Source organism: Cavia porcellus, unplaced genomic scaffold, assembly GCF_034190915.1.
Source record: "Cavia porcellus strain 051 isolate PalLab524CR breed Dunkin Hartley unplaced genomic scaffold, mCavPor4.1 scaffold_25, whole genome shotgun sequence".
Taxonomy (NCBI): Eukaryota; Metazoa; Chordata; class Mammalia; order Rodentia; family Caviidae; genus Cavia; species Cavia porcellus.
Genome location: NW_026947508.1, coordinates 32,271,194 through 32,295,960, shown reverse-complemented (window position 1 = coordinate 32,295,960; position 24,767 = coordinate 32,271,194). Strand labels below are relative to the sequence as shown.

General features: G+C 41.5%; 2 long non-coding RNA genes across 2 annotated transcripts in view; one reads left to right on the top strand and one right to left on the bottom strand.

Moving 5' to 3' along the window:
* LOC134473022 (uncharacterized) overlaps nt 1-24,767 on the top strand; it is a 65,813-nt gene extending 41,046 nt beyond the window's left edge. Inside the window, exons 2-3 of the long non-coding RNA XR_010043106.1 lie at nt 20,276-20,363; nt 22,175-24,767. This is a non-coding gene — a long non-coding RNA (uncharacterized LOC134473022). The remainder of the gene's footprint in view (nt 1-20,275; nt 20,364-22,174) is intronic.
* On the bottom strand, nt 1,405-22,323 carry LOC111754111 (uncharacterized). Its single transcript, XR_002788815.2, has 2 exons — nt 22,184-22,323; nt 1,405-1,846 (listed from the first exon to the last, which is right to left on the bottom strand). It is a non-coding gene; the product is annotated as an uncharacterized LOC111754111 (long non-coding RNA).

Sequence of the window (24,767 nt, the reverse complement as noted above, 5' to 3'; positions counted from 1 at the left end):
AAACCCAGGATTATGAAAAGAACTACATCCTAGCCCTTTTTATTATTTTGAGACAGGATCTCACTAAGTCACTAAATTACCCAGGCTGGTCTTGAACTTGAGATCCTCCTGCTTTTGCTTCCCAGAGTACTAGGATTACAGGCACAAGTCCCATACCTGGCTCAGAGCATTGTATCTGAAATGCAATCTGCAGTGTTGCTGAGGGTCTACAGAAGGCCTCAATCCAGTTGCCCATAGCAGTAACCACTCATTCACAAACCCTGTATTGGCTTTTCCTCTCCCTCAACTCACTTGTCTCAGAGAATCCACACTAAAGTGAATGGCAGTGACTGGGTCTACTATGCTAGGATAGTGACAGTGCAGCATTGTCAGCTTTGGTAAGATAAGGTGTGCTCTCTCTTGTGTCTCTCTTGTATCTCAAAAGGAATGCAGATGCTGAGTGTCCAATGAGAATGATAAATTTCCATTAGCATAAACCTTTGTAAACTGGTGGCACATGCCTGTGACCCCGGCAACACAGGAGGCTGAGAGTGGGGGGATTGCTTGAACCCAGGGGTTTTGAGGCCGGTCTGGGCAATATAGTGAGACCTTGTCTCAAAACAACAGCAAATGAATAAACAACATTTATTGCCCAGTATCAACATATAACTTTCAATATTTACCCTTCAAACACCAAACAAAACACAATTCCAAACTCAAACAATCTTTCCTTTCGTAACCTAAGCAGTACTCACTATGGTGGTGCAAACTTGTAATCCCTGCTACTCAAGAGCCTGAGGCAGGGTTGCAAGTTCAAGAGGGACCCTGTCTCAAAATAAAATAAAATAAAATAATAAAAAAGGGTGGATGGAGCTCAGTGGTAGAATAATTTCCTAGCATATGCGAGAGCCTGACTTTGATCCCTGGTATCATGAGACAAAAACAAAAAGCTCTCACTATATTCCCCTACTATCCCAAAAAAGAAATCAAGCCAAATTCTTATCAGATACTTTACCCAGCAATGATTTCAGAATCTCTAAATAATATTCATTCTTTCTTCAGTTCCATAATGATCCTACTTCAGTGTTCAACAGTCTAAGCTTTAAAGATAACTACTAACTGGGTAACAAACCCTAACCATATTGGAGAGAGGAAGGGAAAGGAATGAATAACATTTTTAGCTGAAAGGACAAGAAAACTTTGTTTTGTTTGTTTTCATCTCACTTTGTAGTCCAGCCTGGGTAGTCAAACTCATGTAATCCTCCTGCCTCAGCCTCCTGAATGCTGAGATTACAGGCATGTGCCCCCAAGCCCAGCTAAGAAATCTTTCTGTAACTGATCACAAGGTCTTAGTTGGTAGCTTGGACTGCAGTATCTGATAGGTTTTTCCCTTGGCCTGGTAGGAAAACAAGCGAAAAGAAAGGATAAAAAGAAAAAGGCCTTTATTGTGGGCACAGGAGGACTACAATACAACGCGAGTTCCTCCTTGAGGCAGACAAAGAAGCAAAGGGCTTTTATTAGGTTTGACAGGGGGTGAAATTTGAAGGGACAGGCAGAATGACATATCAACAGCTGATTGGGGAAATTTTAGTGCACATGTGAAAAACAGGAAGTTCAATCTTGGCTTGGAAGAACCCCGTGGAAGTCAGTATTAAAGAAATGCACTGTCCAGCACCACGCTGGCAGGCACTATGCTGAGCCTGGCTCTGTGTCACATGTGGAACCCATCATTCCCATCTTTTAGACTGCTTCCTGCTAAATGGAGATGTCATGGTAGTCATGCTCTGGCATGGTTGTCAGGATGACAGTTGTCACTCATATAGAAGCTGATGGCAGGAGTCTAAGCCAGGTGGTAAGTGTCCATAGCCTGGATTGAAGAAAATTCCAAAAAAGTTTAAATAGACAAGGAGTTATAAGCAAAAAACAAAACAAAACAAAACAAAACAAAAAAACAAATATTATGAAGAGGTTCCCCCAGGGGGAGAAGATATCAGGCTCAGCCTCCTAGGGAAGACCCGATGAGATGGTCAGAGGCCTCCTTGGTTTTAGAGGCAATATATTTGTGGCTTTTTTTTTTAACCTTATCTATCACGATATCTGATTGTTTAACAAAGTAACTGTTGTACTTCCCCAAAAAGACCGCTGAGATGAAAAATGGGGCAAAACCCCTGAGATGGAAAAGATGGGGCAGAATGACGTCATTTTTAGGAAGAAGCCCTTTTATTTTAGCTGGCCCAGCGACACAGTGCAGATGGAATTTACAAACTGCAACTGAGTTAGAGTTTTGACTGATTTTTATAGTTCATTTATGATTAGTTCATTGATCATTAATTACAGAGTGATGAGAAACAGAAATAAGGTGGGCCTTTGTTCCCCTTTGCTTGAGGTCAGAGGCATTTCACAGTGGGTGGTGAGCCAACTCATAGCCCTTGGTCTGCCAATTTCAGGAACATTTGTCTCTCATAAAGGGAACAGTGGTTGACACAGCATCATTTGTCTCTTACAAGGGGAACAAAAGCTGACATAGCACACAGGTTACTAAGGTGGGGGGGGGATGACGCATTACAGAACAGCATAACGACACGGTCAGTTAATTTATAACTATGTGGTTGGTGCTTGGTTACTAGGGTAACGAGCTCAGTACAGAATGACAATATTGCTAATAACTATCTTTTTAAGTAACTATTTTTGTTAATTATCTTTTAATCAATTATTTTAAGTTTTTAGTGTCTTAGTATAACAATAACAGCTTTTTTTTCTAGCATGACACAGGTACCCCCCCCCTTCTTATATATCCTGAGTATATTTTTCTGCTGGATGTTTAAGACCAAGTTAAATTGAGACCTGTACTAATTAAAACTAACCTCTTGCTGTCTATCAAGGTCAGTTAAGTCTCTTCAGGCTTTGTCCTGGAACCATATATAAAGCCTCTCAGTTCTTGGCAGTGTCAGCCATCAGAATAAGTCACAGCCATTGCTTGACCAAGTTGCTTTCTGTGAAAATTTGGGAGATTTTTTTTTCTTCTGGTGGCTGTCTTTAGGCTTACTATATATCATAGATCATACTTTTTTGTGGTCACATAATCTCCTTGATCAGAAGACCAGGGACTCCCAGAGTTATGGGATTTTGTTGTAGAGGTTCTTTTTTTATATCTTGAGTCTTCTTTGACCTTAGAGGGCTGAAGCTACAATATTGGTTATCCTCCTAGCCCATCTATCTTTTTAGTTTTGAATCTTCAAATCTCATCTGTTGAACATCCAGAAGAAAAGACTGATAATATTACAATATAATAAGGTAATAAACTTAATATTAGAAGTACCTGCCTTGCAAGCAGGTGGTCGTGAGTTCGATCCCCAGTTCCGATAAAAAAAAAATAAACTTAATACTATTACCTTTTCTGAATATTGAGCACCTCAGAACATAAAATAGAACCATTATTTTTTATCAGTCATGGATTTTCTCATATTTAAATCCTTGTAGGATATTAACAGTTACATATTTTACACAGAAAATTTGAAATCAATACCATAGCTAATATTGTAGCATGACAATTATGGTGTTTTATAACAATTTGAATTTACATTTTGACATAAAATACCCTTTTTAGTCAATCATCCCTATCTAATACATAAAAAGTTTTACCTAACTTGTTTACCTTTAGTGGGATGTACATCTCATAAATTTTTATTACAGGCATAGGTCTGAATCTGAAACAAAATTTTGTCAGACAATCTCTGTTTCACATTTTGTTGAAGACCCATACACATGGAAGCATGAATACATTAATACACCATGAAGTTAATAACAATCTGTCAGAGCATCTTTAAATGAAAAGTCTTATTGTATTATTTTTTTTGACATGGACCAATACAGCCATATTACAACTATATATTGTCTTTTTCTTTTTTATCGGTACCAGGGATCAAACTCACAACCACACGCTTGCAAGGCAGGTGCTTATGCTGCTGAGCTAAATCCCCAGTCCCCTCAATAATATATTCTAATATATTAGAATAACTAACAACTAGTTATTCTAATAACTAGTTGAGGTGTTTACCATAAGGGTATAGAAATCTTTGGGGCCTCCAATCAGTGAATAAGAACTGGTTAAATGTTACCAGGTGGACACTTTCTTATTCATCAGTTGAAGTCCTATCCAATAATCTCTCCCTGTCCTAAAGGATTCTGTTTGTCTTAATAATTTTAATGACTTATGAAAAACTCAATCACAACATTTAACATTATTTTTGAACAATTAGAGACTATCAAGTCATGATGCATAAACAACATTATACATTAAATTTATATAACCAACTATAGCATCATTTTGACCAGCTGGCAACCCAGGGGAAGCATGTTTTTAGGTCTATAATCCATATGAAATTCTAAACAAATGATCTAAAAATTGAAAAGAAAGAATAAACATTTTTAAGCTCAAATAAAAAATAGCTGTTTATGGATATGACAAACCAACAAACATACGTAGACAACCTGTACAGATTGAACAGACATAACAACACATATGCAGCTTAAAGACAAGCACCTTACAAAAATCAGAGTGCACTCAAATATATTTGGCCGATTTGAATTATAATAACTCGTTTATAGTTTTACATTTATAAGTATAAAGACACTTTTTATAAGAACCTTTTTATAGATCAATTAACAGAGGTCTCTTGAAAAAAAGAATAAAACCTTTTATACCTGTGAAAGCAAAGACAGTTTTTAAAGCAAAGACAGCTATTAGGAAATCATAGGAATTAATTACAAATTGGAGGTCTTTGACATGATTACATGGGAAGGACTCTAAGCACTGTGAGAAAGGTCAGAGAGGGAAAAAGGACATGAACACAGACCAAGTCTTTAATGCCAGTCATCTTGCAGACAGAAAGGAGAGTGACTTTCGGAGTGAGTGACATTTTGAAGGAGATTGGGGCATTAAGATAGCAGAAGTCGTCTAGGTTGTGGAAGGTAGCATAATAGAAGATACTCCTCTCTGGCCAGTGACAGGCATTACCAAGCTTCTGTCCAGGCTGTCTGGCAGTACATGTGTCTTTTGTGGGGTGAGAAGAAATATTTCCCACTGTGGCTAGGGAGCTGGAGGCTACAAAAGCCAAGCCACAATCCCTTGGGGAGTCATCACCCTTTTCAGGATTGTGTGGGAAAGAAATACTCTGTAGATCCCCAACACCTTACCCGACAGTCATCACCAAGGGAACAAGGGGGAAGTCTAAGAGGACAAGGTCCCAAAGAATGTGGGGGAATCCTGATGTGAGCCCACAACTTATGAGACAGGAACCCCGAAACAAAAGAATTGAGGTGGGTCAGTATTGGATAGAAGCCAGTAACTGCAGTGGCAGAAATGAGAGAAGGAGGAAAAACGGAGGCCAGAAAAAAGCAGAGAGGTAGCTCATTGACTGGGGGAGCTCAAACGGGGGCGGGAGGTAGCCCAGGAGCCACTTGCCCTGTCAATCTAAAATTTTGGTTACAGAACCAAAAATGATAGATTTTTCCTTGGTGTGGTAGAAAAGCAAGCACAAAGAGAGGAAAAAAAGAAAGAGGTCTTTATTGCGGGTATGGGAGGGCTGCGGCAGAGTGCAAGATCCCTTTTGAGGCTGACAAAGAACTAAAGGGCTTTTATTCGGTTTGACGGGGTAGATTTTGAAGGGGTGGACAGAATGATATATTGACAGCTTTGGGGGAATGTTAGCATATGTGTAAAAAGCAGAAAGTTCAATTTTGGCTTAGAAGAACTCTGTGGAAGTCAGTATGGAGGGATGTGCTGTCCAGGGCTGCGTTGGACAGGCACCACACTGAGCCTGGTCATGCCTCGAAAGTGGAACCCATCAGTATCCACCACCTACTCCACGTTCTCTTTGTAGGAAGCACTTCTTCAGTGCACAGGGGTCATCTCAATGGGAAGAGAAAGGACATAAACAGAGGCATGCCACTGTTTTTTTAAAAAGGCCCTGATCTGCACCTGCCTTGCAAGCAGGTGGTTGTGAGTTCAATCCCCGGTACGGATAAAAATGAAAAAGAAAAAAAAATTTTTAAAAAAAGGCCCTGATCTGGAAACAGCAGCTATTGTTTCCATTTACATTTGATCAAATAGAATTTAAGCATACAATGGTATTCACATTGGGGATACCATTAAGTTTTCCCAGGTAACCAAATCTTCTTCCTTAAAGGATGAGAGACGGCAGTGAAATGGTCTGTGTAATCGTCCCATGATTCTCATTAGTTTTTAGCTCTGGATGTAACAGAACTGGGCAGAAGCCCTGGTATCTCCTGGATTATCACCAGAACCCTCCCTTCTGTCACACTTCTCTTGTTTGCTAATGAGCCTACTATTGTAACCAGCAGTATGCAGATAAAGTTTAATAACAGATTCTGGGGTATGTGAGGCTCATTTATAGTATTTTCCATTTCAGATGTTAACAGTCCCACCACAGCTAGTTTTTTATTTTTCCTGGCACTGGAGATTACATTCAGGAACCTTGCACGAGTTCTGTTATTATTTTTTATGTATGTGCTTATTTACATTTTGCAACAAGGTCTTACTAAGTCAGTAGATTGCCCAGACTGGACCCAAACTTTTGCCCTCCTGCCTCAGCCTCCCAGAGCACTGGGATTACAGACATGTACCACCATACTTGGCCTGCCATGGCCAATTTTTTTTTTTTTTTTTTTTGGAGACAGGGTCTCGCTATGTAGTGGAGGCTGGCATTGAACTTCGGCCAGCCTCAGATTTAAATCCTCCTGCCTCAGCCTCCTGAGTGCTGGAATTACCAGTATGTACCACCACACTCAACAACCATGGCCAATTTTAACCTACTAAAATTATGTCACTGAATGTATCGTCAAGAAAAATGCACTGCAATAGACAGAATAGTGGCTCTCCAGGATATTTGAGATCCTAATCTCCAAAACCTATGAATACAGTACTTTGACAAAATGGATTTTGCAGACATGATTAAATTAAGGATGTTGAGCTTGGGAGATCATCCTGGATTATGCAGTCAGGCTCGATACATATAATCACATGGCTCCTTCTAGGGGAAGCAGGGCAGTAAGAGAGAGTCAGAAAAATGACATGGATATGACAGTGAGAACTGATTGCGGCTCAGTGACACAGTTCATGTATCATGTGCACGTGGCCCTTTGTTCAGTCCCTAGCACACTTGCGTGCATGCATGCTCACACACACACATACGGAAAAGATAAGGAACAGATTTTCCACAAGAGTCTCTAGAAGGAACCCTGTATCTGGGCTTGGTCTGAGAGTCTCCTAAACTTTAAGCCACCCAGTGGAGCAGACTTGCTGACTCTAGTCATAGAAAAAGGATTTTCAGGACATGTGTCAGGAAGAGGCATGAGAAGGGTTCACTGGGCAAAGACAGGGAGCACAGCACACACTCTAGAAGGGAGTGCAGGAGCCCAGAAAAAGGAGACACAGATACATCATGGTCTGGAGCTAACAACCCTCAAGCTTGGCTGAGTGGAGAGACACTCCCACCTAACCCTTCCCAAAAGGGCCCCAGACTTGTTCCCTTCATAGGTAATCTCTGGATAATCACTTCATAGAACATCTCTAAAAGAAAAAAAAAAAGACAAAAAAAAAAATTAAAAAAAAAAAAAAAAAAAGAACATCTCTGGATTCACTCGACCTTTTGTTTACTCTGTTAATTGGGCCAATTTATGACCTTTTAGTGCTGAGTTTGGTAGGGAAGGAGCATGAAACTGACCAAGGACTGCTGACACTGGGACAGTCCTTATCTCAGGGCCAGGTTCCCATACCTTCCCTTCTTAACTGGGCCAGTTTATGACTCTTCAGAGCTAGCTGTATCTGGTAGGGAAGGGGTGTAAATCTAGCCCAGGAATAACAGGTTCTGGCATGAGACTGACTCGGGTGACTTTGGCTAAGTCCTGGAAGTTAAAGTCTTCTTACAAAGTACAATCTTTAGTTATTTCCTTATCTCCTTTTACCTATCTTTTGTTTCTTTAACCTACCTTAACACCATGAAACTGTGCCACGGAGACAGTGATATGATAAGGATTATTATGTTGGCTGGTTTTTGCTAATTTTTTTTTGAGACAGGGTCTCACTATGTAGTTTAGGTTGCCCTTGAACTCATTTTGTGGCCCGGGCTGTCCTCAAATTGGGGCAATGCTCCTGCCTCAACCTTCTGAGTTCTTAGATTACAGGTACACTATCGTGCCAGACTTTTGCTAATGGTTTTTGAAGTTTTGAAAAACAAGAAATGATATAATTAAATGATATAATTAAATTAGCTACTAACTGAAATATATAACTCAACCCTGAGTGATACACAATATATTTGCTTTTCTCTCAATTTCGCCAGTCATGTCTTTATTTCCCTGCCTTGCATGTAGCAATTCAGTCTTAGGTCTTTTATTCCTTACTTTTTCCGATGAATTGCCTTTGTCTCATAGCATTAGTTTTATTATTGTATTATTATTATTTTATTATTTTATTATTGTATTATTATTTGTATTTCAGCATCTCGCTAGCGTGCCTGCAGTCCTTTTATGTCGCTTTAGTTTCTTGAATACCTTTGCATCTGGCTCAGACACCGGACCTTATGTCAGGAAACCACCACAAGATGGCGCCCTGCTAATACGGGCTGCACCGAATCCACGTCGGAGAGGGGTAGGAGAGGTTTCTGAATAGGATTTTAATCTTGTTCATTAACATTACTCAACAGCTGGCTCAATCCTGGATCTTGTGTCACATCTGTGTTTTTTACTTTACAAAATGTTAGTATTATGTTCTTCGTTTTTCTTTTCTTTTTTTGTACTAAGAATCGCACTCACAACCTCCCACTTGTCTGGCAGGCGCTGTGCCCCTGAGCTGTATCGCTGGCCCTGGTATTATCTTATCAGTGAGAAAATTAAAATTGAAAATGGTTAACTTGCACAGTCAGGAACTAAATTAAAAATTTAAAACTAAATTTTCTGACTCCCAAACTAGCGTTCCTTTCCAAGTGAATCTCAGTCTGCAGCAATTTTTTGTTTTAAATTATAGGTACTGTAAACATAAAATCAATTTGAACCAGCTTGGGAATAATGACCCAGGAGAGCACTCAGGAATACCTTGTGGAAATCTAGGGCAGAAATAATATCATGGCTTTGAAAGACAGCCAGGAAATGAACAGCCTTACAGACTTGAGGGAAGAGGGACAGAAAAACGGAAGAGAGAAAAGAAAAAGAAAAACTGGGAAGACCCAAGAGATTAAACTCTGCTCCTCTCCCATGCATTAGAAGGGCTCAATTTTAGTGTATTTTGCATAGCAGGCTCCCATGCAATGTTTTATTTGAAAACTTAGCATTCATTGTGTTAGACAACTGCTATAATATACCAAGCCATTCCCCCATTGGTGGATATTTTGTTCTTTGCTAGCTGTTCCCTGTAATAAGTAAAGCTGTGATGGACGTTCTTCAGTCATGTAGTAGGCAGTACAGGAGGTCATAGAGTTCTTCCATTCCCTTGTCCTTTTGGGAAGCAAAGGGAGGTACAGTCTCAGAAAGTTCTAGCCCCTGTCCAAAGCCCAGTTCTTCTTAAGCTTTCCCTGACTCTCAGCTGTCTAACCACACTGCAGATCTCCCAGGGGTAAACCACAGCCTGTCATCACGAGGCTAACGACTTCCCGATGATGACAGACACTAACCAGACACTGCTGGAGCCTCTACAGGAAGTGCTGCCAAACAGATTCTCGAGGTTAAGGAAACACGCAAGAGAGTGAGTGGATTTAATCCAGGGGATTAGGCAGGCTGCCCTGAGGAAATGCCACTGACTGTGAGAGCGGAAGGGTGAGTAAGAGAGTAGGAAAGAGTTGTGTGACGGCTCAAAGATGAGAGAAATCACAGCAGGTTCATAAACTGAGCAAAGATCCGTGTGGCTGAGCACAACAGGCAAAGGGAAGTGATAGGAGGTTGAGGGAAAAGAAACTGCAGCATCCAGATTGTACAAAGACACACTGGATTTAGTAAGGACTTATTTGTTTGTTTTGAGGCAAGAACTCTCTATGTAATCCAGGATGGTTTTGAACTCCCAGCAGTCCTCCTGCCTCAGCCTCCTGAGTGCTGGGATCACAAGTGTGAGCTATCATACCTGATCATAGTAAGGAATTTGGAATCTACTGGGAGAGATCATTGAAGGACTTTAAGAAAGTGCATGGTCCCACTGATGTTTGAACAGGAACACACTAGCTGCAACATGGAGGAAACAAATTGAACACAAGTAAACGAGAAAAGGGAGTTGATGCAGAAGTCAAGACAAGCAATGAGGATGGCTTGGACTAAAGTAGCAAGAGCCAGGCGTTGTGCATACCTGCAATCCCAACATTCAGGAAGCTGAAGGAGGAGGATTGCTGTGAGTTCAAGGCCAGCCTGAACTCTCATTTTTGCATAGCAAAAATTACAGCGGCAGAAGTTGGGATGAAAAGAAGTTAACAGGCTTGAGGATGCATGATTTAAGAAGTAAAATGACAGGGGCTAGTACCTGGTGGTTCAGGAGAGCGTGTGTGAGAAAGGGTGTGTTTGAGGTTTAAGTTTGTCTTCTGGCTTGAAAAGCTGGGCAAGTTTTTCCTTGCAGACTGAGCACACTATCACCTCGTACCTGACCTGTCTTACGAGCCCCTTGATTTATTTCCTTATTGGATAATCTTTCTGTAAATACAAATCTGTGAACTATACAGGCAAGTTATCTGCCTCTGCAAACATTCTACATAGTAGGCATGATGGCCCACACCTGTAATCCCAGCACATGGGGGGCTGAGGCAAGAGGATTGCCTGGGAGTAAGTTCAAGGCAAGCCTGCACTACACAGGGAGACCCAACCTCAAAAACTCAAAAAACAGCAACAACAAAAGATAGATTAAATAAGTAGGAAACAATACAGGTGATAAAAGTGACTGGCAGAGTGGAGTGAATTCTTTGAGAAGAGTAATAAATGAATGCTGCTGAAATGGTAAAGAAAAGGACCAAAATGCATGAGGAATAGAAAAGAAGGCAGACATACTTCAGATACAGCAGCGGCTGAGCGGGTGGTGTACAGGCTGCCTTCCACAGTCCACCCCCCGGCCACACAATTGACACCACCGAATACCAAAATACCCGCAGGCCCTCCACAGTCCTGTATCCCACATGACATCAGCTTGGAATTCAGGACCTCATCATCTCTATGATGTGTAGGTGCACATGAGGCTATCCAGGTACAGCTCCCAGGACTGGAGATGGCGGGAAAGACCAAGAGGGGACATACCTGGCAGAGAGAATGGAACACAATAGCTGAACAGGAGGCAGCTGCCAGCCATAAGCCAGAACAAGGATGCAGGGTGATAAATGGCCTCACTGAGAAGAAAAAAGTCAGGCAAGAAGATAGAAACTACATAGTAATTAGAACAGAGGAAGTTTAACATGAGGGACTTTTAATGATGGCAATTGTGTTTTGGATTTCAGGAGTAAAAATCAGCATTTGTTTTATTAGTATTCTGTGGCTCATGCCTGTAATCCTAGCACTGGGGCTGAGGCAGGAGGATTGCCAAGAGTTCAAGGCCAACCTGAGCTACGTAGTGAGACCTTGTCCCAAAAAACAAAAACAAATAAAGATTGATCTTTTAAACTACTAGCATTTCTGTAACTCCTACAGTGGGATCACAGAACGTACTGACTTTCTACATTATGCGTGCGGTTATTGACTACATTTTGCAGAGCTTTGTACTGCATTCATAATCTGTACTGTACACACGTAGGTTTTGTTTTTATTAATGTTTCAAAAAATAAGGTTTCATAATTTCTTTTCTTTCTATCTTTTGTTGTTGTTGGTTTTTGTTTTGTTTTGTTTTATTTTTGAGTCAAGGTTTCCCTATGTAGTTCAAACTGGCTTTGAACTCTCTATGTAGCCCAGGCTGGTCTTGAACTCATGGTGATCCTTCTGCCTCAGCCTCCTGAATGCTGGAATATAGGTGTGCTACTACACCTCACTAAGGTTTCATAATTTAAAATGAAGTTTCTCCTTGTTCTCTCAGTAATTTTTTTGGTGAGGGGTAATGCAGGGGATGGAACCTAGGGCTCCACACATGCTGGTAAGCATTCTACCACCGAGCTGTATGCCCAGTCCCTAGTAATTCATTTTTGCTCAACACAGGAAATGCAGCGTTGGACAGTGTTGCCAAAGGTCTGTGATCTAAGATCCATAAGTTCAGAAATCAGAATACTATCGGTTTTCTATTGACATATAATTCACATGCAATAAAATTAAACCTTCAAAGTGTACAAATCAGGGATTTGGGGTATATTTTCAAATTTTAGAAAACTTTTATCACCCATATGTCTTGGCCATCATTCTGTATTCCCTAACTCAGCTCCTGGCAATTTACTTTCTATGAACTTCTTTACTTCGTGTATTTCATATGAATAGAATCATTTGCTTTGTGGCCTTTTGTATTTAGCTTTTTTGTTTTTTGAGACAGGGTCTCACTATGCAGTTCATGCTGGTCTCCATCTCACTTTGTAGCCCAGGCTGGTCTCAAGGTTGCAATGATCCTCTTGCCTCGGCGTCCTGAGTGCTGAGATGACAGATGTGCACCATCATACCTGATTAGGGTCTCACTCTTCTGTGTAGGCTGATCTTGAACTCACTGTGTAGCCCAGGCTGTCTTCAAACTCACCGCCATCCTCCTGCCTCAGCCCATCAAGTGCTGAGATTGTAGGTGTGCACCACCATGCCAGGGCAGCAAGTATCTTCAAGATTTATCTGTGTTGTACCAAATATTGGTACTTCACTCCTTTTTTGGCTGATTGTTTGGTTGATTGATTGATTTTTCAGTATTGAGGATTGAACCCAGGGCCTTCAGATTGAGCTACATCCTCAGTCTATTTTTATTTTTTATTTTGAGACAGGCCACTAAGATGCCGAGTCTGGGCTTGGACTTAGGGTCCTCCTGCTTCGGGTCCCCAGACTTCTGGGATTAAAAGTGTGAGCCTCCACATGTGCTCAGTTAAATAATATCTAGTTTGTGGATAAATCACATTTTTTTTTGTCAGCTCCTCAGTTGATGGGCAATTTTTTTCTGCTTTTTGACTGTTATGAATAGTACTATGATAAACACTTGTGTACATGTTTTTATTTTACTTTTTTCTTTTTTGACAGCACTGGGTACTGAATGTAGGGTTTCACTGAGCTAACCCTCCAGTCCCTTTCATTTATTTATTTTGAGATGGAGTCTCACTAAGTTGGTCAGGCTGGCTTTGAAATTGATATACTCTTGCCTCAGCCTCCCAAATTCTGGGATTACACCTGGTTTGCAATTTTTAAACAATTTTCCTTGGTATATACCTAAGAATGGTAATAATTCTACGTTAAGTGTTTCAAAGAAAGGTCAAACTATTTCCTGCAGTGGCTACACCACTTTACATTCCCAGCAGCAATGTCTCAGTGTCCCAACTTGCCCATATTCTCTTCAACATTTGTCATTCTCTGTTTTTTTTTTAAATTTATAGCTATTATGTAAATAAAAATGGAGTATGAAGTAGTATATATTTCACCATGGCTTTGCCTAATATGATTTATATCTTTTTTTTGTACCAGGAATCGAACTCAGGACCTTGTGCTTTCCTGGCAGGCATGTGTGCCACTGAGCTATATCCCTGGCCCTATGATTTATATTTTAATGCTCGTATGTATGTTTGTGTATGCATGTGGGGAGGATAATGTGACAACTGCCCTGCTATAGGAACAGGATATTCGTGGGTTATGTGTGGAAAAGAACAATAAAATACAGAACAAGTTGACTTTATCTCCTCCCTCTTGTTTCATTCATCAGTTCCCCACCCTAAACACATCCCCACCCACTAATTTTCACACCTTTGTGTAGCAAGATGGGCACAGTGTGAGGCTCCTGCTCCTGATGGGAGACACACTCTCCTCCACCTTCACACATCAACTTAAATTTATCCTAGTCTGCTTGGGCGGTGTCTGAGTCACTGTCTCATCGCACTGGGACACAGTACCTGACACCCACAGGTCAGAGGAGGAGGAGTTTATTTTGGCTCACATTTGTTAGAGCTTTCAGTCCCTAGTCGGCTGGCTTCGAGGTGGGAAGCTGAGGCTGAAGAGTGTAGAGGAGGAAAAGCTGCATAGGTGATGGCAGAGAGGAAGCAGTGAGCCAAGGGAGAAACAGGCAGGGAGACAAACACTTCCAGGTCAACCCAGGAAGCCACTTCTTCCCCCCAGACCCTGCCTCCCAATGGACAGCCAGAATCCCATCACCTTCCTAGAGTCCTGCCTCAATGCACACAGGGCTGTAGGGTGTCTTCTAAACATAAACTACAACAGGCTATAACAACCAAATATCACAGACTGTGTGGAAAATTTATTTCCCTGCAGTTCTGGAAATATGAGATTGAGGTGCCACCCAAATTAGTTCCTGGGGACAGCTTGCTTCCTCCATGGCACTCTGCTGCCCTCTTTCCATGTTCTCACATGGCCTCCTCTTAGTAATCTCTATGAACAAGTGGAGAGGTAACCTCTGGTATCTCTCACAAGGGTACAAATCCTGTCTGATTAGGACCCCAACCTTATGATCCCATCTACCCTTAATTACTTCTTTTATGGTCCCCACTTCCTCAAGCAGCTACTGGGGTGAGCACTTCAACATATGAGTCAGAGGGAACCACTAATTTCCTAGGACCTTCCTAAGAGAAAGCTCTCAATCTCTGTCCACTCTTTGATTCATATGCACACAAATTAATCTGATGGACTAATATGGCTTCACTGCTTGCAGGAAAACTCAATCGGGCGCTTGAAAAAAAAACTTTAAGAGAAGGAGGAATTGCAAAACAAAAACCAAATTTAGTAACAAAGACTGACTTGAGGGGCCAGGATTGTACCTCAGAGTCAGTGTTCTTGCCCAGCATGTGCAAGGCCCTGGATTCCATCATAAGCACACGCACAGAAAAGAGACTGACCAAAGAGGCAGAAGAGGAGGGAATAATGGGCCACTGCACTCCCCAACACCAAGGGCACTATTCACATGTGAGGGCTGAGGGTGTATCTCAGCTCTGTGCCTAACATGCTTCAATAACCAGTTCTGCAAAAACTAAATATATAAATCATAGCTTGTATCAGTGGCATTTCCTGGAGGTTTTAATTTTTAATATTTATTTAGTTAGTTAGTTGTAGTTCAAAACCTGTGAGGCCATATGTTAGGTAATAGTTCTGAGTATAATGTGTCAGAAACCACCATACTGGCAATTTTCCTGAAAGCTTTTCCTACAGAGGTGTATTGGGGGGTAAAGGGGAATGGCCATATGCAGATGTTGAAAAAACTGGATCACTAAATATCATTTTGGAAGCCATCTGGAGCCTGGGAGGAGAAACAAGCCAATTCACCTTTCCCATGAGTCAGCAGAAGCCACGTGGGCCTGGGAGGAGTAACAAGAAGTCAGTTTGCCCTTCCTGTGAGCCATCACAAGCCATGCAGGACCCAGCAGGAAAAACAAGCCAATTTGCCCCTCCCCATAAGCAATCTGCTGAATCAGAGAACAGGCTGAGTTGATAGCAACTGAGGTACAAAAACAATTAAATGTTTATATTATTTGATTGACTTTGCAAATCTAAGGCTGGTAGTACAAGCATCTATTATTAAGAGAATAACAATATGCAGTATAGCAACTAAGGAGGATTTCCTTCTGTCTTGTCTTTGAAATCCAATATTGTTCTGTTTTGTTTTGTTCCATCTGAGTGTTTTGTTTTATTCATTGTTCTGTTTTGATTGGTTTTATTCTGTTCTGTTTTGATCTTATTATGTCTGATGGTATGGACAGTAATTTTGATGATAATAAGAGGCATTATGGTAGCTATTGTTGATTTTCTATTATCCTCTTTTGAAGTCCTGTATCACTTTCACTATTTTGTTTTGATTGGCTTTATTCCATCTTATGTTGTTTGGCTTTATTCTCTTTAAAATTTCAAAAAATTAAATAAATAAATAAATATCATTTTTGGAGTTTACTTTGCCATAATAGCCTCATAATTTAGCTAATGCCAGTGCAAAAATTCAGAGCATCGAGATAATTTGAAAAATTGTTAATCTGAACAGTCAACTATCAAGAAATGACAGGAATCATGGCAGCTGACAAAAATGCATAGAACATTCCTTCAGGATGCTAACCCAAAATGAATCAACTTCAGGAGTCTTCTGTCACTACATTTTTTCTTCCAGAGAAAACACTTCCACTTGGTCTAGTTTTTTTATTTTGTTTTGGTTGGGTTTTGGGGGGTGTTTCTAGAGAGAGTTGTTGAGACAGGGTCTCACTGTGTATTCCAGGCCAGCCTCAAACTTGTGGTGATCCTACTGCCTCAGCCTCCCAAGTGCTGGGATTACTGGTGTGCCCAGATTTGGGGGGAGGAAGGGGTTGCCGTTTGACCTCATTGTGAATGGATGTCACCTGCTGACAAAGGAAGAGTATTGAACTGTGATTGACAGCCCCACCAAGCTAGTGTGCCGTGGGGGAAGTGTTCTCAAAAAGAAAGAGAATGCTGATGGAGAAAAACAACAGATGTCCTCTGCATTCCAACCATGGGTTGCCAAGCAACAGCCTCCCACTTTTTAAAATACCATATACGATTTTTAAATGCCTTTGCCTAGCATAATATAATTATTTCAAAGGCGAACAAAAGATACACTCACTCCCTCCAGTAGGAGACAACCCATGTCCACCCAGAGCCACCATTCTTTCCCTGTCTCTATCGTGATCCTCCTCCATATTTTGCAATTTGTGGGCAAAATAACAAATTTAAGCATCCTCAACCCCACACCTCATGTGATTCTAGGAAAGAAGAAAGAAAAGAGGAAAAATACAGATAGAGATAGAGATATCCAACGTTATACATACTACTATATATAATTTATACCTCAATAAAAGAAACACTATTCATGACACAGCAAGAAAGTACAGGTAAAAGCCCCTGTCTTTACTTATTGAATAGAAAGAATGTAGTATTTATAACTCTGCCTTCCCCCACCACTGATGAGCCACTGATTAGCCAATACCTCAGTGGATTTAGTCAGACATCACTTAATCCTGATCTCCTGAATCCGCACTGTGTCCCCTGCACCCACACATTAAGTGCACACGAGAATACGTTAGAGTGCTGGAGTTGCTATTCTCCCCAGCATTTTGTTCCTGCTCACCACTCAAATTGTCTGCTCACTTTGCATTTTGAACGCTGGAGCTGTCTCTGTTTCCTGAGTGTGTATCAAAAGAACTTCTCACATTCCCCAGTCTGCCAAATTGCTGAAGTTGGAAGTCCTCTGTGCTTACATATCTGTCTCCCTAACTAGACTGCAAGCCCCAGGGGGGGCAGGAAAAATGTCATAACCATGTTCCCACAATGTAGTGCTGTGCCTGGTACACAGCAGGCGCACATTATATGTGTGTCACCTAATGAATGTAACCATGGAGGAAATAAATGACCTAACTGGACATGGATTGTTTCCTTTGGAAAGAAGTTTTTTGTTTGCATGTAAGATAACCACACTAATTAATTAGATAATTAATTAATAAGAAAACATAGATGATTTTTGCCCATATAACAAAATCCCTTTCCTGAATTATCTCCTACTGAATATTTAAGCTGAGATTTGCCTTTTACATAACATTGACCTGCAAATGTCATAGTCATTTGAGTTTTAGTTGTTTTGTCTTGTTTTGCTTTGCTTTGTTTTGAGACAGGATCTCACTATGTCACCCAGGCTGGCCTTGAACTCCCAGTAATTCTCCTGCCTCAGCCTCCTGCTTGTTGACGTTATAGGCATGTGCCACCACACCTGGCTGAGTTTTAGTTCTGTTTTTTAAGCTTTGAAAGCCTTCAGAGGAAGTACAATTTGGTTATGCTTATGCAGCTGTAAAACTGACAAGACATGCCTTTCTCTATGACATGGTAAAAGAAGCAAAATTTACTTACACAAATACATTGTTTGCATTGGTATTTGTTTTTTTTTTTTTGTTTGTTTGTTTTTTGTCTTTTTCCTTTTTATCGGTACCGGGGATCAAACTCACGACTGCTTGCTTTCAAGGCAGGCGCTTATGCCGCTGAGCTAAACCTCCAGCCCCGTGCATTGGTATTTGTACAGCCTCTTTCTTAGTGAATGAATAGTTTTGTGATCGATTTGAAAATAGATATCCCATAGTCTGTGGAATTTGACCTGGTTCATGATCAAAAAATAATTCTTTTTATATTGAAAAATATTGTTTAATTTATTTTTGCTTGATATAAAATATAAAAGTGTACATATTAATGGGGTACTGGTAATGTGATGTTTTGAGACACATATACATTGCATTATGTTTAAACTGATTAAATGTGTTTATCTCCTAAACATGTGTCATCTCTTTATAATGAAAACTTTCAAGGTCGAGGATATAGCTTAGCAGCACAGCAAGCACCTAAAGGTCCTGAGTTCTATTCCTGGTACCAAAAGAAAGAAAGAAAAAGAGAACTTTTAAAATCCTTTCTTCTAGTTTTCTTAAAATGTACATTATTGTAACAGAAAATGCCTCCCTCCAAGGCAGTACACTTCAGTTTCCTAGTTGCCCAGGTAACAGTTCCTGTTCCAGTTCTGGTTGCTTCTGTCTCTTATACGGCTGCATAGCTGGTCACTAGAGCGCACATTGTATAAACTCATTCCCAACTGACAAGCCGTTCTGCCTCTGTACTTCCTGCTTACTTATTCCATATAAGCCCTAAATCGCCAGAAATCAGGGTCTGATTATCTGGGAATGATCCTGATCAGTGCCCATTACATAAATAAGTCTGTCCCCAAGTCATGGGTGTCATTTCAATGTTTCTGCTTATCATTGCATTGTCATCTATAATTACCCTATTGTGCAATGGTGTACCAGAACTTGCTCCTGCTCAACTATAAATTGGTACCCATTGATAGTGTGGTGACACATGCCTGTAATCCCAGCACTCGGGAGGCTGAGGCAGGAAGATCACTGTGAATTCAAAGATAGCTTGGACTGCATAGTGAGTCCAAAGTTAGCCTGAACTACATAGCAAGACACATACACACACACACAGAGAATTCCTTCAAAAGAGAATTTTTGATTTTTTTCCAAACCTACTCTTGTCCCACATCTACCTTTCCTGGAATTTTTTGAGCAGTTCAGGTGAAAGTCTAGAAAACAACCTCAGCCCTCTTTTTCCTCCCATCGCTCAGCCCCCAGCTCATACCCTGTCCAGTATCAGCTTGTAGATTCTCCCTTCAAGAGACCCAGAGTCCTGCCTCACCTCAGACGCCCGTGGTTCCCAGACCACACCCCAGCCGCTCTCAACCAGTCTCCCACAGCAGCACCCAGCTCCTCTGCCTGCCCTGCCCTTATACTCATCCCCACTGCGAGTACTCCGCACAAGTCAGAAGGAACCTTTCAAACTACAAATCAGATCACATCAAGTGTAGTCATGATCCAACTTAAGACAGCTGGAAAACAGTTCTGGGTCTTCCCTGACCACACTGTAAGAATCCCAGGGCCATCTCAAAACACCAGGAAAAGGCTTGATATTCCTCCCTGAGCAAATGAAATTAGAGACTTAAAAAAGAAAGGGTGTTGCTGCTTCAAGGAGTTATAAATAGTGGCCCTTGGCACCATCACCTTGGCTCTTCTCCACGTGTCATTGTGTGAAGCAAACAACTTCTGAGAAATCAGCGTGAGAATGCTAGAAAAATGGTCGTTATACCCCGGATGTTTTCTGGATGGGCTCCTGCCATGTCTGCTTGCTTGTCTCATTTCCATAGTTGACCTTTGATGAATTAATGGAAGGCTGGGTTTCTACGATGACTCAGGCTTGCTGCTCTGATGTTGTGCCATCCATTCAGCGGGAAGGAATATGCTGGATTTTGGTCCTTTTCTATGCTGTCTACAGAAGGACTAGCCAGAAACACAGTGGGCAGAAAAGGACCTTGTGAGTGTCAGGCAGGCATAAAGCTAACCAGGTTTAAGATCTCTTCGTGGGCTAGGAATATCGCTCAATGGCAGAGCATCTGCCTGGCGAGTGTGCGGCTGATTTCAACTCCCAGTACCAAAGAAAATAACAACAACAAAAGACTCCTTTGTTCATGACACCCTTCTAAGGCCCTATTCTTAATTTTGTATTCCTGCTTTTGTTTTGGGGGTATTTCATTTTACTTTGTGTTTTTCTCTTTGTTGTTGCTTGCCTTTCTTTGTCTTTCTTTTCTTTTGAGACAGGGTCTTGCTCTGTATTCCAGGCTGGTTTTAAACTCACTGTGTAGCTCAGGTTGGCCTTGAACTCATGGTGATCCTCCTGCCTCAATCTCCCAAGTGCTGGGATCACAGGTATGTGTCACCATATGCAATTATATTTTCTTTCTTAAACAGAACTCTACTCATTTGCAACTAGATTATAGTTCCTCTTCCCAAGTTGTGCGATAGCTACCAAAAACAGGAAATTTAGCACACTGATGGTGCAAGGAACTAGGAAGAAGAGAGCAGTAAAAGAATGTGGCCTCTCACTTCACTGACACAAGGTTGCCATTCCTGGGCAAACCTTCTGGTCTACCCATTCTGAGTCAGCAGCATCCACACTCTTAACTAAGCACTGCTGCTTTTTGGCCTCCCTGGAGGTCCTAAGAGCTTAGAAAAGGTGAGACCCCATTAGGAAAGATGTGTTTAGATATTTTGATTATGAAACTGTGTGCTAGCTTGATGGCTTCATCTCCGCAGAACAGGGAGTTGACCACTATGAGGATAGTTCCCCTCAGCTCTGCTTCTCTATTATCCAGATATGACCTGTAACTCCGTAAGGTTTGCACATAATGCATTTCAACTTCTTGGCTCTCTTGCTCCTTGACTTTGTTAGACCTGGGACCTCTTGCTTTGATTTCTGCCCCAAGTCCTAAATGATCAAAGCATTCAGGATTTTCAGTCACTTAGGTAGCTCCACTGCTCTTAAATAAAATGACGCAGTGACTACGATTTGGATGAGCGCCCCCTACAGGACCCTGGGCCAGACTCAATATGGCACCTTCCCAACATGACACTGACCCCTAAAACAACAGCATATCTCTCCTACACTTCATCTTCTGGTCCCAAAACGATAAACTTTCTGCTTCTGCTTTCTCCCTCTGCATGTACACCAAAGGTCCTCCAATCCCCTCCCGACACCAGCCACTCAGGTAGTCTCCACCCCGCTGTACCTGATTTCTACTCTGGGATCAAATTAGTAGGATCAGTATTATCCTAATTGAAGTAGATAGCCAGAACCTTACAGATGTCCCAGAGGCATGGAAATCACTGTGACAATTCAAGTTTCCAAATTGGCTGAACATCACCCTGCTTCTAACTTAACCAATATTCTGTACTTCCTTTGCATTAAGGACCACATAACCCAAGGGGTTCACCGGCAAATTATGTGAGTAAATACAGCCAACAGTTTCTTTCTTAGGTTCTTAGAACTGTATCACAGGCAATGGTATTATAGAGAATGGAGTTCATTAAACACAAAATCCTACTTAGCAGGTTAAGATATACTAATGGAGGAGAATGTCAAAACTGAGAACCCCCTAATCTAAGCTATGAGAGGGCCTAGGCAGGAGGATCACAAACTCGAGCCAGCCTGAACAACTTAGTGAGACCCTGTCTCAAAATAAAATAGAAAAGTCTGGGGCTACAGTTCAGTAGTATAGTGCTTGCCAAACACATATGAGTTCAATTCTTAAAGGTATTGCAAAATAACAATAATAATAATAATAATAATAACAGTAATAGTAATAATGATAGCAACATCAATGGCAGCCGCAGTAACAGCAGCAGAGGAAAACAAATCTGGGGACAATTCTAGAGAGAAAGGGGAGGCAGAAGGGGAAAGAGAAAAGTCAGAAAAATTCTGAAAGATGGGATATACATAGGGTTATAAGTCATTGAGAATCCCCTAGAAAGATTGTACCACTGAAAAGAATTTTAAGAATGAAGCTGTCCCTCCCGCAAAGATTAAGCATGCCTCACTTGAATTTAAACACTTGCTCTGGGCTGGGGATATAGCAATGGGAAAGCACTTGCCCAGCCTGTGCGAGGTCCCGCTGCTACAAAGCTAAACAAGCAGTAAATATTTGCTTCCTCTTCTTGTTTCTCACCCCAAAATCTTTTAGAATACATACTGCTTCAACCAGCGTGTAGTGTGAGCGGTGTCTGTAAAGCCTGGAGAAAGACGTGAGCTCATGCATGTGGAAGGAATCTGAAACCCGGAGGGACAGCATGAGAAGGCAATCCCCCGAAATCACAGGATTCTTGAGGCAGCTCCTCCGCAGGATTTGGAATGGGAGGTTAGAGGCGGGCGCCTCTTTCCGCTGTGTGTGGAGGTGGTGATGCGTCCTGCGCACGTCTCCTCGTTGTGTCTCTGTTAAGCTTGTTCCTGTTGGCCCAGGAAAGCTCCTTGCAGCCCACTAGCCAACAATGACGGCTGACACCAGGGCGGCTCAGATGCACTGCCCACGTTCTTCTCACCAAACAAGGCAAGGTGCCACTCAAAAAGGGGCCATATCTTTATAACTTGCACAAAAGGACTCAATGGGGCAATGGTAGCCCTGCTGCCACTGACTGCATCAGCACAGTGGGGACCCTACGCCTCACATGCCTGTCTTGTGTGACACTCCCTCATTCCGCTTCCTCTGGAGGTCTCTACAATTCTCTGCTGGGTTTCATGATTTGTTCCTGCATAATAACCTCACCCCTATAATTTGCAAAGCTGCCTCTCTTGAAATGGAGTTAGGACTTCTTTTTGTACTGAAGAATAGTTGTATTTCTTTGATCCTTGTGCTTTCAAATCACACCCTCTTAGGCTGGCTGGGGATAATGAGCAAGTGTTTTGAAGAGTCAGGTACCTATAAATGGCCTCTCCCTGTTTCACACAAAGACAAAGGTCCTGCCAGAGCTTTGAAACTAAGCCCTTAGAGTCCTTCAGGCTGCACTTGTGCCTGTTATGTAAAAAGGGAAAGAAAGGGGCAAAGAGTGTGGTTTTCTTTTTCTAGTTACAATTGCTTGCATTTTCTGAATTTTCTCAGATGAGTACACAGAGGCTCAGGGAGGTTATATCATTTTGCCAGAGATTACACAGCTAGCAAACTGGCTGGAAGCTGCCCCCAGAACCTCAGATTGCTACTGTACAGCTCTTCTGCCATCGCTGAGCTGTCTCTGAAAAGGGCAGACTGGTTGCTAGGCCTGGAGTAGGAAAAGGCCTTTCCATAAGTAGAGACCCATGTTACAATCCCTCAGCAGAAGAAACAACAGCCAGCAGCTGCAGCAACAGTATAAGAGCTAGACATCTCCATAGTGAAGAGAGCTAAAGTACTACCTAAGAATCGGCCTCTTTTGTCTGCTCACTTCCTCCCCCAGGTTGGCAACCCTACTGGATCTCGTACTTTATGACTCTGCCCCTTTTGGTAATAACTGATTGGGCTACCAGTGGTCCCTTGATTCTAACTGGACAGCTCCTTGCCTCTGTTCCTGATTGGAGAACAGGGCTCCTCCAACTTAGCCTGCCTAACTGGGTTCTCATGCCTGCGTAATTGAGGGAGAGGAAGAAAGCTTAGCAATAATAATAAAAGATTTTGAGAAGTAAAAGCCCTGTAGTCAAAAATATATCTCCGTGGCTAGACGTGGTGGTGCATGCCTGTAATCCCAGAATTTGGGAGGCTGAGGCAGGAGGATTGCTGCAAGTTCAAGATCAACCTGGGCTACATAGTGAGTTCAGTACCAGCCTAAACTCCCTAGAGAGACCATGTCTCATATATATATACTAATATTTTGGAAACCAGAAAGTATAGAAATCCTAAGGAACTGCCACAATGATCCTATATGCCAGAGGCACTAAAGTAGGTGATTCCAGGGAAGATTCCTGGGGATTATATCCCAAACACCTTGAAGTGCTTTCTGCTGAAGTCCTAGTCCTGTTCACTACTGACATAAAAATAGCTTCTCATTTCTTTCTGCTCTGCAAATCTCACACGAGCATCTCTCATTGCCAGAACACAGCTCGCATCTTGTCATGAGGAAATGTAGTTCTGAGGTTTCCAGTCCTCATAATATAGGTGAAAATATAGAAGGAAGTGAAAATGTTTCCAGAATACCAACAATATGGTGTAATGTGCATTTTGCATAGTGAAACTTGTATGTACTTATCTATTCATGTTTAACTTTCAAATAACAATATTAATGACAGTTTAATTCTTCTACCTAATGTGACATAACTATCCTTCATATAAATGAAGGTGCTGTTATGGTCTGAACTGTGTTCCCTCAAAGTTCAGCTGCTGAATCCCTAACTCCCCATATCTTGAAATGCAGACAGATATATCTTGTTTAACAACTGTTTGAATGCATGACAGAGGCACAGTATTTGGAGTTGCAACTTGCTGCTCAGACTTAAGACCCATCTTTGTTTGTTTGTTTTTTGTCTTTTTCCTTTTTATTGGTACCAGGGATCGAACTCACGACTGCCTGCTTGCAAGGCAGGCGCTTATGCTGCTGAGCTAAATCCCCAGCCCCTAGGACCCATCTTTGTTTATTAGAGTCCTGAACATCTTCTTTCTAGAAACTCAATGCCTTTTTGAACAGGTCACCTTGTTTGCATGGCATTATAATTTTTGCTGATTGTACTATACAGTGGTGTAGTCTTATGTTCTGTTATACATTACAGTTCTGTATGTAAAATTATGCAAATAAAAGCAAAGGCATCCAGTTGGA